We start from the raw sequence: 21,707 nt of genomic DNA, 5'->3' as shown, positions 1-21,707 counted from the left end.
GAACTTTCTGTAACAGATCTTAAGCATAGAAGTGCTTCTTCCAGCACTCATGCAAAGGGAGAAGTAGAAATGTACCTATGATTTAATCTTCCATCTCTAAATGAGATACCAGACTTGCATCTAAAGAGCATTAAGACATCCATGTTGTTCTTCCTCAGAACCAGTCCTGGCTGTGAAATCCCCCCTAACAGCTGGTGAAGCTGTACCTGGAGGGGATGCCATGTTTACTACTGATCTTACAACAATGTGTTGCAGCACTTGGTACCTCAGTGGTAAAGTCTTACAGGAAAGCGAGACCTGCATCATCAAGAGAATCCAACTACTCACAGCCTAATCATAAAGAACATCACCAAGAATGATGGTGGAGCAGAAGTGAAATTTGTTGCCTAAAATGTTGATGTCAGCACCAAGATGAGAGTGAGAGGTATTTGCTTTGATCCTTCTCCTTTCCTCTTACAGTCAAGGCATAGTTGCTGTGATCTGATGATTAGAACTGGGGCTGCAGGCATTCACTGACTGTACCAAATACCTGAAATTGCATCCCATGGACTGACGTGAGTCCCGGTAATGACCTAAACATGATAGCACTGAGTGTAGGGTAAGCCAGTCTACCCAGCTGCTTGGTATCTGAACCAGATTGCTTCATGCCAGCTGATGAATGTCTGCAGTTCACAGCTCTTGGCCAGTGCATTCAGTCACCAGGTTTACCACTGCATCACCATAGAGCAGTACTTTCAGCTCCAGGTTCAGACAGCCTTTCTGATTGCACTGGAATAATTTAGAAGTAGGGGAGCAATCATTCCAATAATATCTCTATCAATCAGCTTTGCATGACAAAATAGAACAAATAAACATTCATGATGGGAGGACCTGTTTGTCATTGGGTGGAAACCTCTGCAGAAGCATGTTTAGAGCATTCTTAATCAGTAGAAGGAGATGTTTGGTTGATTTCTACTTAGTAAATCCGGCAAGAAGACCAAATGAAATATCTTGAATTGCTCAGCAGTGACACAATGATGAGTGCAGGAACAGAAGGTGATACTTTTTCAGAGATGTTGCAGGAAACATTGACCACGTTAGCCTGATCTAAATTGAAATAACGAGGCCTTTGCTCCTGACAGGTGCTGCAGTGAGATTTACCAATAAGAGCAAAGATGTAGAAAAGATCTCCGCTCGGCTGCGTGAGGAAGCCAAACTGCAGGCTGAGCTTTCAGACACAGGCGCTACTGTGGAGTGGATGAAGGATGGGAAGGAGCTCAAGGCCAGTGAAAAATATGAACTGCACATTGTGGGGAAGAAACACACCCTGAAAATTCACAACGTCTCAATGGATGATGCTGTAAGTTGTCAGTGCATCTGTGAGGGGGATAAAATGCATGAGTTTGCATGATGAGGCTCTTCATCATCTTCTGCTGGCTTGTCACCCTTGTTGATCCATGGAGAAACAAGAAAGGCCTAGAGTAGTGTATGCACTTTGGCATTGGAGAGCTTACTTAATTGCTTCTTCTCAAAGAACAAACTCCAGAGAGTCATGGAGACATCTCCAAACAGAATTGAATAACGGGACTAAATTGATGGAGAGCAGAACTTCCTGCCACGGCTTGTCAGCTAGTCTTAATTTTGCTTTTCTTCTCTCTGTCATGTTAGCATAATATTTCATACTGGCAGGTCTGCCCAAAGAATTAAATGAATTAGCTGATGGACGTTTCCATGTGCTTTGCACTGTAATGTGACTATCAAATGAGTAATCAATGCTGTTATTTTAAAATCTGTGCTGGCAAACATTAAGACAAACAGCTGCTGTTGGTAGCGTGGTTACTGCAGAATCAGCTTTTGTGTATCTCATAGATAGGGAAGAGACCCTTAAGGGTCAGCTAGTTGGACTCCCTTGCAATGAACAGGGGCACCGCAGCTCCATCAGGTGCTCTGAGCCCTGTCCATCCTGACTTTGAACATCCTCAGGCTCACAAATCTTATACCTATGCCACACACTCGCAGTATTTCACCATTCAGCATCGCCACTTGTATCTTCTCTTGTTGTAAATCAGAGCTAGCTGGTAAATCATCTGCTGTGCGGGTCAGCTGTGTCTCTCCCATGGGCATCACGTGGCTGCTGGGAGGCTCTGAAGAGCTGCAGCCAGAGGTGTGTCACCCGCTGGGCCTCGTGCCCAAAGGAGCCCACAGGAAAGTGTTGTTGCAGTTTGTCATGCACTGCACTGCCATGAGACTTGACGTGCCAGACATCCTCTGACACGTGAGCTCCTGCATCCAGGCAGGACATCTGAGACGTCTCCTTCAGCCTGACGTGGCTGCAGTTTCACACTGGTTTTACTAAGGAAGGAGAAGGCACGTGGATGAAACTCTTTTCCTGCTCTTCCTGGCATTAGCTCATAGTACAAGTAAAGCACTGTCAGGTCAAGCCTGGAGGAGTAATGCTTGTCACTGACCTGTTCCTGTTCAGGGTGGAGCTGGAGGGTAAAATAACACAAGAAATTGTCATTGAAATTCAATATCTGTGAAATTCAGCTGGCTGCATTCACAGAACCTGGCGTTAAGATCTGGTTTCTGGTTTATTTCTTGAGCCTATTTTCCATAACCCAGTCCTCATTTATGAACCGAAGCTCTACTGAAAACCTTTTGCTGTGTATGCTCATGCTGCAGTGCAGCTCTTGTAACCTTTAACAGCACATTCAAGTTCCTCTGATCACAGGATCCTTAAGGTTGATTAAGACCCTCTAGTCCGACTGCTCACCCATCACCATCATGATGCTCACCATCAGCAGGCTAAAAACTCAGCAGAGATGATAGATCAAGCCCAACACTGGATTTGGGATGGCTAGAGATTCCTAAGATATTGAAGGATTGCTTGCAGGTGGTGTTGGCTCAGGTATTCACCCTGCATCCCACCTCCCGTTCTGTTTGGTTGAGAATCATGCATTCTGCAATTTCACTTTGTAATTCAAAGCCCCTTTCTTTATCTATTGAAAAACTGATCTAAAACAAGCCAAGAAGACTCCGTTGGAACTGGTTGATGCAGAACAAAGGCATCCCCAAAGGACAAGTTGCACTGTTTGATGAACATTATTGGATGAGAGCTAAGCTAAGATTTAAAAAGTTCTGGGGCTGTCTCTGAGCATCAAATACAGAGGAAGCCTGCATGATTCCCTGAGAATGGATACCTCCTACTTTGGTGTAGAGTGAAGGGAACACTAGCAGTAACTCCTATCACAAAATGTCACATGGCTCAGACAAAAAAGCCATCAAGAGGGCTTAATTAGGAGCACCAAATGGTCACAAGATGGTCTTAGGGCAGGGAAGTAATCTATCTACGTGACATTGATTGATGCTATTAGTTCTAAACAGCTTGACTCTAGAGGGACTGTTCTTCTTTGGTCACCTAGTTTTACAAGAATAGATGACTCCTGTCTATTACAATTTTTAACTCATTATTTGTTCACTGATGCCATAAATGTGCCTGGCATAGCAATTGGCCTTGGTATATTCAGTGACTGAAAGCAACAGTTGTTGCTCTAAGAAATGCAATGCTAAGCTAGGTCTGCCTGTAGCTGACAGCCATCAGCTTGCTCCTCAGGCAGGTTCTGTCTGGATGGAATGAAGGGCATGAAATACTGATGTGCTCTTCAAACGCTGCTTGTTAGCTTAGAGACAAGGTGTTGAATAGTTTTGTTCATGTATTGAAAACACGTTACTTAGCTGCCTTCATTTTAGCTTCAGAAGAACACGTGTAGAATACAGAATTGATTAAAAGAAATAAGAACTGTCTGCATAGAACTTACTCTTTCCTTACACAGGAGAATCAAGCAGACGTTTGTATGTGAGTACCTCCAGAGGTGAAACTCGAATACCCAAATGTAATGAGCAGAGACATTACAGTCAGTTCTAACTGTATCTTCATGCTGTGCTGAATAAGCCTGAGTCAGGATGTAAACCACTTTCTATTTTTTTCTTCAGATGAAGCCATTAATGTTGTCAGCAAGCCCAAAACCACTTCAGAAATATCAGTCAGTCCTTCTGAAGACCTGGAGCTGGTGTGTGAGGTGTCAGCTGCAAGCGGAGCTGTCGTATGGAAGAAAGATGAAACAGAGGTGAAGCAGGATCAGAGGACAACCATCATCTCCCAGGGGACGCACCGCAAGCTCATGGTCAAAAATGTGACCCTGAAAGACCAAGGGAGCTACAGCTGTGAAACAAAAGATGACAAAGCAACATTCCAAGTGAAAGTCAGAGGTGAGAAAATGCTTGGAATCCCAGAGATAAAGGAACGCTTCATTTTGTGTGTCTTGCATTTGGAGGATCAACTGACAGCCTCTCTGGTGCAAAACATTTTGGCTATAGGACTTTCTTGGTCATCTAGTATCATAGCAACACTTTTCTACATGTGATTTACATCCAGGAATGAATTACTGCAACAAAGGGGAGTACAGCTGCGAGGCTGCTGGCTAGAAACTCACCTTCAAGATTCATGTAACTGGTAGGAAACACATTTTGGTTGATATTCTTTGATTATTCCCTAGTCTGGCTGTGGAAATGTCTGTGTGAACGTGTCCTCTTTATTCTGCCATGAAACTGTTTTGAGAAGGATGAAAAGAAATGCTTACAAACGTGCAGCTAAAATGATTATTTGTTTTTAACAATATTTCATCCAGCTCTTCCCCTACAATTACTTTTATCATCAGCTGTCCATGGATGTCCAACTGTGATTTGTACAATGTGCAACACTGCTCTACCAGTTGATATTTCAACAGTACTATTTACACAGACGTCCTTTTCTGCTCCAAATCCACACCAGCCATGGGAGAGGGAGTAGGTGAGCATCTTCCTCCATTAGCTTGATCTAAATCTGACAGCTTCATCCAATCCAGGGCTTCTCCAAGACCTTTGAAAATTCTGTTACTGTTGAGGAGACAGCAGGCTTCTGGGCTTAGGTTAGAATATGGTGCCCTGTTGATGGGTCCTGAGAGTGTCCAAGCCTTACATAGAGAAAACCATCACTGCTCTTAAGATGTTTTGCAAGCAGGTGAAACTTGATTGAAGTGTGGCAGTGATGCTTTCTGAGATCTCTGGCCCCTAGTTTTTCTAGGCTTTTTGTTTGCCTCTTAAGATACAGTGAGCTGCTCTTAATTGTGGCTGTGTCCTTTGCCACGAGCATACCTCTGAGCACACAGTTATTTTGAGCTCCTCTTCTTCCAGTGGTTCGGATGAGCAATTCTGAGAGATATGCAGAATGGGGATGGCTGTGCTGCTGCTTCCTTTTCTGTCTTAGCTGTGGTTTTCCCTTGCAGGGCACAGTTCTCTGCCTGGGCCCAAGTCTGTGTGGGTCTCTCCATCCACAAAGCTGCTCACCGTGCAGGCGGCACAGGCTGAGAGGAGAGGCCAGAGCAGCTCTCCTGTTGCAACACGGAGCAGCAAGATACAAGTGGAGGAAGGGCCTGCAGCTGTACTGAGGAACTTCAACGCAATCATTGATTTTCCATCTGAAAGATAAAGAAAGAGGAATTCCCTTTCCAGCCCCTACCATCATTGTTCGGATGATTTTTATTGGTTTATTTTTTGTCCATTATATCTTTGAGGATTCAACTAACACACAGTTGCCCTATGGCCTCAGTGGAGCCACACAAGGTGCCTTTCCTTCCTGGTTGGGCAGGCAGTCACAAGATGCAGAAAGCCACGCTGGCGTCTATCCTGTTCTGTGCTGGCTGTACATGGAAATCTTGGGGTTTTCCAGATTTCAGGGCCATGTGCCTGAAACCAATTGTGCTTCTCCTGTAAGCAGAGCTGTTGGTCAGACTTGCTGGCACTAGAAATTAAAGGTGGCAGTGAGCTGAGGCCGAGGAGGTGTTAATGTAAGAGTCAGGGATGCTTTTGAGCTTCCCTTATAACTGTACGGTTCCTCAGAAAGCAGTTACGCCTGCCAGCTCCTTTCCTGTCCGGCTGTGGAGCCTTTGCTCATATGCTCCGAATCTTGCTTGAAATCATTGAGAGGAATGTAGCCAGCAGGACTTGAGGGCTGAGCTGTAGGAATGGAAGCATCCTCTGCTGTTTGAAACAGAGGGTGTTTCTAGGCTGTGTTTCAGCAGAAAGCAGGCAGTGGCGGGAACAGGCAACTATTGGCAAGGGCTCGGTGCAGCTCTTCCCTCATCCTGCACCACGACTGACAGCATGCTCTGTTTTCTCTCCAGACTGAGTTCTCCCAGTAAGAGGGCAGAGTCACCAGCTGGCAGTTGGCGTTCCTGCTTCTGCCTGGGCAAACCATCCCGTGGCCAAACACCAACTGCAGAGCAGTGCCAGGGAGCCCTCTGAAGCAGAAGTCGTGGTCCTGGCAGGTAAGGGTGCAAATCCAGCTTTCAAAACACTGCTTGTCAGCAACACAGGTAGAATTCATGCTTTCAGTGGGCTTGTACCTCCTTCTGGCATTCAAGCCCGTGCCTGACATCTTTGGTTGACTCCTGTCTTTCCCAGATGAGTCTCACAAGCTGCTTGAAACCTGCTTGACAGGCAGCACCAAGCCTTTGCCTCCTTGGACAGTGAAAGTTTGACGCTAAATGCTGTGTATCTACTCTTTCCAGGTGAATCGATCCCTTGCCAATACAGGAACCCACCAGCAAGTTGCAATGATGCACGTTGTGCTTCCATCAATGGAGTGCAGTTAGGATGCATGAGTCACTGCAGTTCCAAGGACAGCCTTCCACGCGACAGCAATGATGGAGAGAAGGATGTTTGACCTATTCAGTTTTGGGCCCCTCCCTGCAAGAAAACCTTGCGGTTCTGGAACGTCTTCAGCTACGAAGGTAGTGAGGGGTCTGGAGCACAAACCTTACGAGGAGCTGCTGAGGGAACTAGGATTGTTCAGCTTGGAAAAGAGCAGGCTCAGGGGAGACCTTATAACTCTCTATAACGTCCTGAAGGGAGGTTGTAGTGAGCTGGGGTTTGGCCTCTTCTCTCGTGTGATCAGTTATAGATCTAGAGGGAATGGTTTTAAGCTGTGCCAGGAAAGATTCAGGCTGGACATTAGGAAATATTACTTCCCCTAAAGGGTATTCAGGCATTGGATAGCACTGCCCAGGGAGGTGGTGGAGTCACCGACCATGGGAGTGCTCAAGAAACGTTTGGATGTTGTGTTGAGAGGTATGATTTATCCGGGAAGTATTGGTAATGGTTGGACCAGATGATTTTGTAGGTCTTCTCCAACCTTGATAATTCTGTGATTCTGAGCTGAGAAACTTTTCTTGCTCAAGTCCAGCTTCCAAGCTTAACCACCTACAATGAAGTTGATGTCGTTTTTCTGGTAGCCCTCAAGACAGTGTCCGCATTTACCCAAAATCAGGAGGTAACCAGCTGCAGTGAAGTGAGCAATTTCAGTGCCTATTTCTGATGGTGGCAATGAGTTCAGAGGTCACACTTAATTGACGGTGCCTGTTTCCATTCTGACAAAGGATGTAGTTGCAGCTGACTTCCCGAGGCTGCCATACGTGGTGGTGACGCAGCCTTGGGCTTCTGCGTTTGCATGACTCCCACCTTTCCTTTCTGTGTCTTGCAGGTCAGCTGGTGCTGGAAGCGGCCGGTATCTGAGTAGGAATGAAGGTGAGTGCAGGAGCAGCTGCTGAGGGGAGGAAGGAAGTCCATGCTAATGAGCTCTGAAGCATCTGCAGGTCCAGTACGAAAGGAGGCAGCAGTGATGCAGGGGGCTCCCCAGCAGGAAGCTGTCTGATCCAAATGCTTGCTGAGAGTTTGGAAGCCCAAGCCCTTCTGGTCTCTGTAAGGGTGGCTAGTAAAAAGATGTTAACCAAGATGGTGGTAAATAGTCAAAGATTATTAGCAAAGGAAAACTCACCAATGTTGGTGCCTTGACCAGAAAGCTGAGGCAGTCTCAACTGGGGAGCAGTCTCCAAGAGATTCTGCCTTAGTGGTGGTCAGCCTTTAAATGAGGTGAGGTCTCAGAAGAGGTGCAGTCGAGGTCCACCCCTTCTGGGAGCACAGCTAGATTACTCTCACCTGTGCTCCCGCAGCTGACCCAACACTTGCCTCAGCTGATTAATCAGAGGTTCAAGCTGTGATTTCCCATACAGTCTCTAAGCTGAAGGCAGCATCTCCTTGATCTGATGGTGGTGTGCCTGAGTGAGGGAGTGATCCAAGCTGGATGCAAAAGAGTCATCTTAATTTCTCTCCTATTTTACTTCAGATGACACCTATTGGGTGTTGGTTTCTTAAAATTTGGATCTAGGAGGTGGCCTCTCCCTTTGCTTCTGGTGAAAGCACAGATGTGCAGCAGGAGTAGAAGACAAAGAGGTTTTCTTGGTGACAGCAACACCAATTATTTGATTCAAATGTAGAACTGTGATGAAGATGGTGAAGAACAGATCCGCCTCAAAGACATGCTTGATCACATAAGGAATGAGCATGTGATCCAAGACAGTCAGCGTGGCTTTAGCAGGGGAAGGCCATGCCTAACCAATCTGGTGCTCTTCTATGATGGAGTGACGGCATTTGTGGACAAAAGGAAGGAAACTGATGTCATTGACCTGGACTTGAGCAAGATCTTTGACATGGCCCTCCACCACATCCTTATCTCTAAACTGGAGGGATGTGGATTTGACAGGTGGACCACCTGGTGGATAAGGAATTGGTTGAAAGGCCACAGACAGAGGGTGGTGATTCATGGTTCTGTGTCCAGGTGGAGGCCAATAACAAGTGGTGTCATCCAGGAGTCTGTCTTGGGACCAGTGCTTTTTTACATGGTTATCAGTGACACCAATGATGCAATGGAGTGCACCCTCTGCTGTTTGCTGAGTGGTGCGGCTGATGCAGTGGAAGGAAGGGATGCCATTCAGAGGGAGCTGAACCGAGAGGTTGGCCTAGGTGAATCTAATGAGGTTGAACACAGCAAAGTGCAAGGTTTTGCACTTGGGCTGGAGGAATCCCAGGCATCTGTACAGCCTGGGAGGAGCAGTCCTTAAGAGAAGCCCCGCAGAGAAGGACCTGGGGGTCCTGGTGGATGAAAAACAGAACGTGAGCCATCAGCGTGCTCTTGCAGCTCAGAGAGCAAATGGTCCCCTGGGCTCCATCAGAAGAGGGGATGGCCAGCAGGGACAGGGAGGCGATTGATCTTCATGATCCTTGAGGTCCCTTCCAGCCCGGGCCATTCTATGATTCTGTGATTACACTCGCTGTCAGAAATAACAGCAGCTGTACAGAAGCTTGTTTTTTCTTTCTTTTTCTGGCTTTGAAGGAGAAGGGGTGGAGCAAGGGGAGACCCACTGGTCATTTGTCACCTCATGAACAGGATGGATTCTGCATTGACTGTGAAAAACCTGGGCTAGTAGCATGGGCATGTTTCAGGCTGGACTCTTCTTTTGCTGCTTGGTTTCCTTTTGGCTACAGGGAGACAGCTGTCTAAAGGTGTGTTTTCAAACCCACTCTCCAAAACCATGTTTCATTGTTGCAGGTGGTTCAGTGTGCTCTTGCAGTGCAGACGCTGTAGTTTGCTGTAGAATCTGAATGGTTTCTGTTCCTAGGGGAGGACTGGGAGGAGGTAGTGAGAAGAGAATTCAATGCCTAAGGGGAGGGGAGATCGGGGATTGGTGGGAGAGGGAGCCAATAGGAGGGAGAGAGGAGTTGGGCGCAGGGTGATGGTAACACCCCTTTGTGATGTCATAATGCCCCTTTGTGACCTCATAATGCTTCTTTGTGATGTCATAATGCCCTTTGTGATGTCATAATGCTCCTTTCCTACATCACGATGCCCCTTTCTGACGTCACGATGCCCCTTTGTGATGTCATAATGCCTCTTTGTGACGTCATAACGATCCTTTGTGACGTCATGATGCCCCTTTGTGATGTCATAATGCCCTTTGTGACGTCATAATGCTTATTTGTGATGTCATAATGCCCCTTTTTGACATCATAATGCCCCTTTGTTACATCATAATGCCCCTTTGTGACATCATAATGCTTATTTGTGACATCATAATACCCCTTTGTGACATCATATCACCCCTTTGTGATGTCATACTACCCCATATGAAGTCCAGGCAGAGTCAAAACTTATGGACCTGCACGAGGATCACTTTCAAGACAGTGGCTCTGTTGCTTCAAGCTTATTTGCTTCGTCCTGCCGCCACTCTATTACCAAGTATCAACAACCTCTTGCATGATTCAACTTGCAAACGTTTGACACTAACCCTTGTGTTTCTGTGCCTTCCTAGATAATTCGAGCCTTTGTAAACGCCAAAGATCCAAACCAAGTAGTGATGTGCAGTGTGTTTCCATCAATGGAGAGTTCTTATTAAGCACAAATCGCTGCAATTCGGATGACAGCCTTCCACATGGTAACAGTGATGGACACAAGGTGCTCATCCACGTTCATGCTCTCATATCTCCTGGCTCTGCTGAAGCTCCTGACCTGAGCCTGCCAGACACCACAGTCACCTGCCTGGATTGTGACCCAGCGCCTTTGCAGTGCTGCCCATCCCAAGCACAGCCCGAGTGCCCCAGCAGCAGCACCACCATGCAGGAGCAGGGCAGCATCAGTGAGGTGAAGCTGAGCATCTTAGATGGGGACTTAGAGTCAGGCTGCCAGTCCCAGGCACCAGGCAGCAGCACCAGCTCTGAGCCACTCTCATCTTGACAAGAGGAGTCCCATCTTCACCCTTGACCTCTCAAGCCCTCCTGTCTTTTATTGAATAAAGTCACTCTCATGCTCAATCATCGCCTTGGCTGCATTCCGAGTCTTTATTCACAGGGATTGGGATGAATGCAACAAACAGCAAGGCAGCTCAGCTTGCAATGCTATGGCTGTGGGGTTCGTGCAGGCAGAGCTCTGGGTTCCCATTTTGCATGGCTTTGGGATGTCAGCAGCAAGATCTCTACCATTTTGTATGGCAGCAAATAATCTCTAGCATCCAGGTTGCTGCTCATGATAATCCCAGTCTTCCTGGCTGTCGCTTTGTGATACCTTTCAATGCCTTTTGATACTCTTTGATGCCTTGGCTGCTCCCTAACACCTCTGTCCTCCTGCCATGTTGACTCACGTCTCCCACTTTTAAGCTGGCTTTGCAGATCATCTCCAGCCCTGTCATCATCACGCTGCAGCAGGAGGTGCTCACCTGGCCAAGTGTCTGGCAGTACTGCTTGTTCTGCAGATGAGCAGCTGCCTCCTCATCTCTTCAGCTACAGTAGTTTTTCTCAGGGCAGTTAGATGCAGTCGTGCTCCTCTGGATTTGGTGTGTTAAATCCATGCTGCATGGCAGCAGTCAGTGCAATACAAAGGTGTTCTGTGTGCCACAGCATTTCTCCAGGGGCTGCCAAAGGTAGAAGCACAACACAGCACCATCCTTCTGACAGTAATGTCTGTGAGTGTTAGACATGTGAGCACTGCATCATCCCCAGCGTGTCAGTGCTTTTCCACACCAACCTGACTCTCACACTCTGCACTGAATGTAACTCTGCTCTTGTGGAGACAAATGCTTTCTGTCACATCCTCCATCCCTGCAACCATTTGCCGGTAGGCAGCTCTTGCAGAAGAATCAAGCAGCAGAACCTTTTGCTCACCCTACAGCATGCAAATGCTATGAAAGCAGAAATAACCTGGCGTGCTCTGGGTCTGCAAGGCTGCACAGATGGGAGAGGTAGATTGTGTTTTTGCAGTGGAAGTTTCCAGTATTTTCAGTACATAGTGTAGGCCCTAACTGAATGTATAACCCTCTTGTAAAACAGCTGTATAAGTAGTTTTTCCACCAAGAAAGTTGCTGAACAGAATTAAGTTCAGACTGGGGGCATTCTGACATGGGGAGAATTGAGACAAGCACAAGATAAATACAGGGTGGGTAGAGCCCAGCACAGGACAGAATGAATGTACTGACTTTTGGAAACATTGCCCTTCTCTGTCCGCAGAAAAGTACAAGGCAGACCTAAAAACAAGAGGTTGGTAATTGACCTTCTATGGAAATGAATCCTAGCAACAGTCTGGAGGAGTCTGTGAGCCTGAGATGCTCAACCAATGAGAGCCATGAGAGCATCACCTGCATTGGGTTTAGGGCACAGAACAGAACTGATTTCACTGACTGGTGTGCAGTTTCTCCCTTGCCAATAGGGGATGTGCGCGCAGTATTGCAATAATGAATAAGCACTGCTGCTATCGCTGCCATCTTTGCCTAACTAGAAATCTTTGACTTTGAGAGTTTCTCACACAAGGGGAGAGGGTAAGAAAGTAAAGAGGCACAGAAAACTAAGGGAAACTGCTCTTCTTTATCTTATCTATAAAAATTGATACAATTGATGCTGTTGTGCATTTTTTTTAATTATATTTTTAATTTTTTGCTAATGTCAGTTAGATTGTTTTAAAATATCCACACACCAAAATCTGACTACCAAGCAAATTTAATGAAAATGAAATGAAGGTGAGTTAGCGGAAAGCACAAGGCCATATTATATTAGGCTCCAGCAAATTTACAGGCAGTCACTGCACGAAGAGGTAGATCTGAGTTGCACATTATATGATTCCCACAAAGATTAAGGAAATCTGAAGCTTTCAATATATTTTTTTAATTCTTTTTTCATTTCATTTTTAAACACCTGACCCAGACCCCAACCCTCACAGGAGCTGTAAAGATAACAGCAATAACCCGCAATGTAACTCTAATCCTAACCCTTACCCTGATTCTAAAATCGTCTCTAACTCCAAATGCAACAACAAAAATGATGCTAGAAGTTTGTAGCAAAAGGAACCTTAACCCTGATCATAATCCAAAAAACAATCATTAAGGTAACAATAATATTTACCTTAAGAGTAATATTAATCAGAGCCCAGATGATGCCTGCATCCAATCAGAAGCATGCTTTGCATTATTTAAGAGTTGTATTTTTTCCAATGAACTCTCTCTATTATCACTTTTATAAAGTAACAGAGTCTGTTCTTTTTCTCCTGACACTGTGCCTTACTCCTGACATCTCCTGGAAATGACCCAGATAGGGCACCATCAAAGTAATGCTAATAGTAATGTCAATCCTAAGGGTATCTCTAGCCTCAGTGTTAATGGGACGCTAACAACAATCCCAACAGCCTTAAACATTCTGGTGGTGTGAAAGAGGTGCTGCCTTGCACATGCTGGGCAGTCCCATTGCCTGTTAAATGCAGGCGGCAGCGTAGAAACATGATGCCCGTGGTCAGAATGCCCTGTGGCAGATCCTGGCACCGGAGAACTGACCGGAGAACCATGAGAGAACTGACAACAAATCACTCGACATCAGAACCGACCCAGTGGTTATTTACAAGCCTTGGGAGACCCAGACAGGATCTCAGAGTGGTGAATGTAGGTACAGAAGTTGTTACTACTCTGTTTACTTCTAAAAGAAGTGGTTTTTTTTCATCTCAGAAGTTTGGGGGGGGGGGCAGGAAAGGGATATCAATTTAATTACTCATTAATTTATTGACAGACATTCACGTTTGCTACGTTTGGAGAAGTTTTTATTTGTTTGCTTTGGTTTGATTTTTTTTTTTCTTTTTTTTTTCCCCCTTCCCTCCTCTTCCATCTTTGTGTTCTTCCCCTATAATCAAAAGAGAACGGATCCCCAGGGTCTGTCCCGCAGACGTTCTTTCCGTGGTCTCTGCTGCCACCTGCTGGCCAATAAGCGGAACTGCCACTGTTGGGCGTTTGGTGCCGCAGGAAGCACAACGCAGATCTGAGTTCTGACCGGTCTACGCAGCAAATCCGCCAATCTTTATTGCGATAAGCCCTCCAGACAAGAGCATAAAGTCTTTGCCTGAGGGCAGGGTTAGTAGTAATGGATGTCAGTTTTGAAATTTCCAGTCCATTCACCATAGCACTTTCTGCCTCCATGTCCCATAACCAGAGCAGCTATGCTGGCATGCTCTCTTGGTTTCTGTCTAAACCACTGTACTATATCCATCAGTTCAGCTGCTGTATTATGGGCAGCAGGGTTTGGGGGGTTGGACACTGGTCAGGGCACTCCCACCAGCCTATCCTGCATTTTTTTTTTTTTTTTTTTTTCATTTTTGGGTTACAATCAGTCAGATCTCAAATAGATCTAGTCCAAATGGAACCTCAAAATCTGACCTTTTAGTGCCTTCATTTACAGAGTCCATTTTATACAGATTCCCTTGTACAGGGCCCCCATGGTCCTCCAGACAGTTGTTACTGATCTTCCATAGGAGAATGATTGAATTAGGTTTTTTTCCCATCAAAACTGCCACCTGTCTTTCCAGTTTTTCAACACTGTCATTCAATAGCTGATTTGCATCAGCCTGAGCCTCTTCAGTTATGTTCAGACAGTTCAAGGCCATCAGCAGTGGCCATGCCACCATGAACACAGCTAACTGTCATTCTCAAGTTGTAAGTATGTCTTTGCTAAGACCATGGAAATACTCAGTCAGGTGGGCCAGGGACTCATGGACCCTCCCTCCGTCCCACACAGGGCCCCATTTTTCAGTGACAGAAGCAGTGCTGCATTTTGAGGATCCTAGGAATCCCAGGACATGCCCTGACAAAAGGTCATTCAAAGGGGTAGTCTTTCCCCATCCAAACCACCCCATGATATTCACAGAATCACAGAATTGTAGGGGTTGGAAGGGACCTCCAGAGACCACTGAGTCCAGCCCCCCTGCCAAAGCAGGTTCCCTACACCACGTCGCACAGCTCAGCATCCAGGCAGGTCTTGAATATCTCCAGAGAAGGAGATTCCACAACCACCCTGGGCCGCCTGTTCCAGTGCTCTGTCACTCTCACCATAAAGAAGTTATTGCACACATTAGTGCAGAATTTCCTATGGTCCAGTTTCTGTCTGTTTCCCCTTGTCCCTCCTCCACACACTGCTGAAAAGAGTCTGGCCTCACCTCTTTGCCCCCCACACCTCAAATATTTATAGACCTGGATCCTGTCCCCTCTCAGCCTTCTTTTCTCAAGGCTAAACAGACCCAGTTCCCTCAGTCTCTCCTCATAGGGGAGATGCTCCAGGCCATTCACCATCTTTGTGGTCCTCCACTGGACTCTTTCCAAGAGATCCCTGTCTTTTTTGTACTGGGGAGCCCAGAACTGGATACAATATTCCAGATGAGGCCTCACCAGGGCAGAGTAGAGGGGGAGGATCACCTCCTTCGACCTGCTGGACACACTCTTTTTAATGCACCCCAGGATGCCATTGGCTTTTTTGGCTACAAGGGCACACTGCTGGCTCATGGTCAATCTGTCGTCCACCAGGACGCCCAGGTCCCTCTCAGCAGAGCTCCTCTCCAGCAGCTCTTCCCCCAGCCTGTACTGGTGCATGCAATTATTTCTACCCAGGTGCAAGACTCTACACTTGCTTTTGTTAAACCTCATCTGGTTTCTTACTGCCCAGCTCTCCAGCCTGTCCAGGTCTCGCTGAATGGCAGCACAGCCTTCAGGTGTGTCAGCTAATCCTCCCAACTTTGTGTCATCACAAACTTGCTGAGGGTGGTCACTATCCCCTCATCAAGGTCGTTGATGAAGATGTTGAACAAGACTGGACCCAGCACAGACCCCTGGGGGACGCCGCTCGTTACAGCCCTGCAGCCAGACACTGCACCGCCAACGACAACCCTCTGCACTCTGCCAGTCAGCCCATTCTCGACCCACTTCACTGTCCACTCACCTATCCCATACTTCCTCAACTTTGGTATAAGTATGTCATGGGAGACTGTATCAGTTATAGAGGTTATAGAGTTCAATTCCTGTAGTCAATTTGGCGGCCCAGGTGGGACCAGCTCTGTTCGCTGCAGGACCAGCTGAGAGGGAGACACTTTTGGCGCACCCTGAGATTTCTCTGAAGGACTCCCTTCCTCACCTGATCACTGCAGGGACAGACAAGGACCACCCACAGGTGGACCAGGTATGTGTATGGTAAGTGGAGCCCATATGTCTTGAGGAGACATCCTACACAGTTTACAGCCATACGTGCTGCTCCCAGGGAGGTGAGCTCATGGCTTTGGTTGCCAGCTGGGGTAGGAAGACTCCTTGGGTGAGTTCCTATGAAAGGGAACTGTATGTCATATGAATGGAAACAAGAACAAGTACTCTCTCCCAGGTAGTTGACAATAGGAGGGACCTAGGTTTGTCTCTCCTACAGGTATGGGATATAGTGGATAGCCTGTCAAATGGTAGCCTGGGTTCTCCAAGGTGTAATCATGGGGCTTATAGGTTGTATGTTCAATATTATCATCTGCTTTAAGTGTTTGGTACCGTGTGTCAAGCCGACTCTGGGAAAAACATTAACGTTTGCAACTGGTCGACCAGAGTATGAGTGTTATTAAGATTCCAGCTAGAAAACGTTGTCAGCATTGTGTAGTATGAATAAACCATGGTTTTTGATCTAAATGTCAGAGTGAGTGTGGTTTGAGTGAGACACAGAACAGCTGCAGGGTGAGTGCCGAGTCCCGATCCATGTTTCCTTCCTCCTGTGAGGGAAATGGCCAGACACGGACAAAGTGAAAGACTGTGTTGTCTGTCCACTCATAAGTACTTTCTGCTTGTGTGTAAGAAGACGGGAGTTTGTACTCTGTAGATTAGTAAGATTGTCCTGAGGAGAGGTGTACATTCCACCCGACCAATGAGTGTCAACCCATTTATGTAATACTATGTACTGCTTGCGAGGAAGTGTGTGAGGGAGGTGGTTCAATCAGTGCTGGTTCTGTGGCACAGTGTTTATAACTGAAGAATACAGACTGTATTAAGGGAGTTTATGTGAACTGAAGAACTGTACTGTTTGACAAACAGTTTTGATGGTATAAGAAAGTGTAATTGTTAATTATATATGAAAGTGTACTTGAGGGAATGTGGAAGTGTATCTGAGCATACAAACAGAGGAAGCATTTACAGAGGAAAAAGGATTAAAGTGAGTTTACCTGCATTGACATGAGCGCAACACCCTGCACCGCTGCCCTGTGAGCTGAGCAGAGCAGAGACACAGTCCTCATGTATCAGGTAGTGTTATTCTGCTTACCAAATGAATGAGTTCACTACAGAAGAGGCAAATCTTCCCCTCTGCTCCATTTGTGGCATACTCTGGAGTTCAAGGCATTGCAAAGCTATGGCACATCTACTTTCTTTCAATGATGACGCCTTTGTGTGCTCTGGGCTGTCATTTCAATTGCATCTAAAGAAGTCTAGGGTCATACCAGCTGACAGGAAGCTGGCAAATGTTGTCTCATTGTAAGGAAGAGCAAGAAAGATGACATGGGCAATTATGGACCTGTCAGTCCAGAGCCTGGTAAAATTATGGAGAAAATGATGGTGGGAGTTATGGAAAAACAGCTGAAGGACAATTCTGTCATTGGTCGCAGCCAACACAAGTTTGTGAGGCGAAGGTCCTGTTTAATTTAAGCTCATTCTGTGACACAGTTATCCGTTTAGTTGACCAAGGGAAGCCAGTTGATGTAATCCTTGAGGATTTCAGTGGAGATTTTGACAGTTTCTCACAACAACCTTCTGGACAGAATGTTCTGCATATGGCTAGACAGAAACACAATGTGGTGGGTGAGCAGTTGGACAGTAGGTCAGTCCCAATGGATTATAGTCAGTGGGTTCCATCAGGCTGGTAGATGGTCACTGTCGGGGTCCCCAGGGTTCCATTTTGGGGCCACTTTCCTTTCATGTTTATGCAGATGACTTGAATGCAGGACTAGAAGTCGTTCTGAGCAAGTTTGCTGATGAGACCAGATGAGGAGGTGCTGTTGCCTCCACTGAGGGTGGAGAGGACTTGCAGAGAGATGTGGACAAGTCAGAGAAGTGGGTACCAGTTGGTACTAAGCACCAAGTGCATAAAGTATAACAAGAACAAGTGCCTGATTGTGCACCTCAGAACATAAAGGACATCAAACTCTGGGAGAATGTGCAAACGAGGGCACTGGAACTGAGAGATCTGAAGTTCAGAGTTTCACAGGGATTGACTGCTTGTTCACACTGGGCCCTTCTCACATCCCTTCTCACATCCTGCAATGAAACATAGGTCTCATATGGGACATGAACCTCACAGCGTCCTTGCACCACATGTAGAGCCTGGGATCTTCTGTCCCCATGTCTTTCATTTAACATCATACGGACCTCCAACCCATTGCCCCAGGAAATGCCAGGAGCCAACATGAGATACAGGACCTCTCTACCACTGGTCTTGCAATCAGGGCTTGACCTGTCTGCTTCGTAAGGCAAAGGAGAGGTTTCTTAGCATGCCAGTGCCTTTGCCTGCCTTTAGTCATGGCTTCCAGTTATCTTCTCTAACAAGTCCCTTGGGAAGCTTACTTGGTAATGTTCCTCACTGGGCCCATTAGTACTCCAAGAAACTTCACTGTTACTTCTGACTTTGTCTTGTTGAGCACTTTGTGCAAACTTCTCTCTGCACTGGAGGCTGACGAACTCAGCATCAAATGCACCCTGGGACCATTATAACCTAAAGAATCTCCTGTGCCTTATGCCATCTTGTTATCTTCTTCAGGTTATCAGAACTTGTTCAGCAAAAAGGAGGGATATCTGGAGAGAGCTTGAAGAATCCAGTATAAATTTCTTGTCTATTTATTTATAGTTGGGTTTAAAGAAGACATTAAAGCAGCACTGTGCAACTGATACCAATCCAGGATGTCCCAATGAGTTCTGTACTGTTACTGTGTTGACAAAGGTCCTTCTCAACCTCCCCACACAATTTCTGCTCACAATGGACGTATGGGACTTGCATCACTTTTCTTCACATCACTCTTCTCCTTCATCCTTCGGATGCATTCATCCGCTCAGTGTTAAAACTGCTTTGCACCAACTCCCACTGGCTTTCCTCAGAGAACCAGCTACACATGGAAAAGGAAAGATTTCTCTTTTTTATCTGGCCAGCAAATGGAAAGAAAGGTGATGCAATTGAATGAACAGTAAAACACAGTGATCAACTGCATGCCATGTTCAAGCGGCATCTATTGAAGTTTGTCTTTCATATGGAATATTTTTAAAAGAAATGATTTATACTGAGGTAGGATAGGATAGATTGAATCACAGTGAAGTAGTTGACAACAGAGGCCATCAGACTCTGAGAGATGGAGCAAATTCCAGTAATCTTCCTGGGATAGATCAGCCAGGTAGTTGAGAGGTATCAACTTAAAATTGATCAGGACTTGTGAGTATTTCACACATTGAGATGGGTTAACACATTCTCATTGATTTATATCTTTGTCTCCAACTCTGTTTTTCACTTTTACTGACATTAATGAACATCTTTCAGACTTCGTGCCTTAATAAAAAAGAGACAGTGATTGAGAAAAAGAAAAAGTATAAGAAGAAAAAGAAAAAGAATAGATAGGAAGGGATAGATCAAATCACAGTGAAGGAGTTGACAACACATTCCATCAGACTTTGGGGAGATGGAACAAATTCCAGTAATCCCCCTGAAAGTCAGAAATCAGACAGATAATTGGGAGGTATCTGACTGAACAAAGAGCAAGGGATGGAGAAATCTGGAGGGCAGTGGGAGTAGTGTGTGCCCAAATGGCCTGCTGAAAACATGCCCTTAACCATGGCCATTTCTTTAGGAGAGCTGAAAAAACTTGGAGGATGAGGCACATCAAATAGGCAGCAGGGAAGAGTAGTGCTGGGCACCGGGCTATAGTCACAGGGCATTGGCACTGGCACCGCTGTCTGTGTCTCTGAACCTGAAGGCATTTTTGTCCAGCGAACACAGTTCTGGAAAACATTGTAGTTTCAGTAAAAGAAAAAAAAAGACATCAAATCACCTCAAAGATTCATATTTACAACTTAAAATGGAACAAGACTCATGAGAATTTTTCATGTTGAGAAGGGTTAACACAATTTCAATGATTTCCATCTTTGTCTTCAATTATTTGTTTCAGTTTTATTGACATTTATGATCAACTATTAAGCTTACAGCCTCAAAATAAATAAATTAATTAAAAGAGATACATTTGCATCTTGCACGTGGCCTGATGCCCCTTTCACCTTCACAGTTCCCACAAGTCCTTCCATGCCGGAGAGTATGAGATCCAGCAGAGCACCTCTCCTCTTTGGTTCCTCCACTGCTTGGTCAAGAAGCTGCCATCTGTGCTCTCCATGGATCTGCTGGATGCCACATGCCCTGCTGTGCTGTCCCTGCCACAGATAATGGAGTGACAAAGGCCACCAAATGGGACAGGGGACAGACAACATCAGATTCCCATCTGTCTGCAGAGGGCACCTTCCATTTACTCTCCCTGATCAGGAAGACAGGAAAAGACACTGATGGTCTCCTCTGTTTGCCATTTCCATTAGCTCTGACCTGTCTGCTCTTCCATCCCCAGGCAGAGCTCAGTGCACTCTCACAGAGGGCAGTCGCCCTTCTTTGTCTCCTCGCCCATCCATCCTAAAGACTCGGTATCCCCCTTGTGCTACAGTGCAGTTGTGGAAACCATTAAACTGTGTCCCCATGGTCCAAACAGGAGCTCAGGCCAGCAGCTCTACCAAGATTTCTAGCTTCTTGTGTGTTGGTGTTTGCATTAGTGCAAAAGCACAGAAGTAAATATCCTAATTGAAAAGCATCACTGGACATTGCCTGACTGGATAGCTCATCTATGGTATCAGTGTGCAGAAGGTGGCACACAAACATTAGACCGATCGTGGATCTTGGAGGTGACGTAGCAGCACGGACACACCATGGGCATGGCTTTCCTGAAGGCCCTGTGCTGCTCTTGTAGCTCTGAGTGAATTCACCGGACAGCCGGTGCTATCCCCTCTCTGGCCCTCAGCTGATGCCCAGGAAGGTGGTGTCTATCTCAGGGATTTCCCACACGGTTTACAAGCACTTGCAAACATCAGGAGCAGCCCAGGCACCTTGGGCATCACCCAGCTGCCTCCCAGCTGAAGGACCGAGGACTCAGAGCAGGAGCTCACATGCAGGCAACTCCTTGTGCACTTCTGAACTGAACCAGAGGAATCCCAGCTCCTGTGGTTCTGTGGGGAGCCGAATCCCATTTCAGCTCCAGGATTTCTGTCAAGGGATGAGACTCCTGCGCTGCCTCAGCTGGATCACTGTCCTGCACAGGGAAAGTCCAAACCTCGCCTTCCTTGTCTGGGTGCCCTTATTGTTTCATCAAACGATCTCTGGGAGCACTCCCCATATGTCTCCAATCAGTCACTGACCACTGGACATGTGGTGGTTAATTGAGCGGATTTCAAAGCACAGTCATGATGCTGTTGTCTTTCAGGAGCTGTTGGCCATGAGGACCCAGGGACATGTCAGGGGAAATGAGTGGGAAGGATAAAAATGACATAATCTGCTGCTTGCTTGTCCACGTTCCTGGGACACAGGGAGCTCATAAAAGTGGGCAGAGCTGCAGAGAGACAGCTGTGCCCAGGAGCAGATCTCGTGCACAGCACAGCCTGCAGGTGACAGAAGGAGAGGAGAGAAATTGGAGAGAGCTTGCAGGATGTGTGTGGTGTGAGCGGGCTGTGAACTCACTGCAGGAGCATTGCTCACAGACCATGACAAGGTAAGTCTCACAGCTGACCATGAGCTGCTTTTAATTAAGGGGTAACTATAACTGGGACATCCCATAGGAGATCTGACTGCAGGCACTGCATGTTTCTTTACTGTGGAAAAAGCTTTCTGCTCCAGCTGAGACGGGTGCCCAGGGCTGTCCTGCAGAGCAGGGTCCCTGCTGTGCCCCAGGGGCTGTGTGCCGGGTATGGGAC

At 46.5% G+C, this 21,707-nt stretch overlaps 1 long non-coding RNA gene across 1 annotated transcript; it reads left to right on the top strand.

Moving 5' to 3' along the window:
- The first annotated feature begins 5,323 nt into the window (after positions 1 to 5,323).
- LOC146755517 (uncharacterized) lies at positions 5,324 to 10,554 on the top strand. Its single transcript, XR_014938016.1, has 4 exons — positions 5,324 to 6,344; positions 6,588 to 6,809; positions 7,559 to 7,602; positions 10,224 to 10,554. It is a non-coding gene; the product is annotated as an uncharacterized LOC146755517 (long non-coding RNA).
- Positions 10,555 to 21,707: the final 11,153 nt, after the last annotated feature.

This window comes from Coturnix japonica, chromosome 32 (assembly GCF_054131305.1).
Source record: "Coturnix japonica strain WE chromosome 32, WE-NBRP24, whole genome shotgun sequence".
Classification (NCBI taxonomy): Eukaryota; Metazoa; Chordata; class Aves; order Galliformes; family Phasianidae; genus Coturnix; species Coturnix japonica.
The sequence above is the reverse complement of the archived record's forward strand: the minus strand, read 5'-3'. Positions and strand labels throughout refer to the sequence as shown.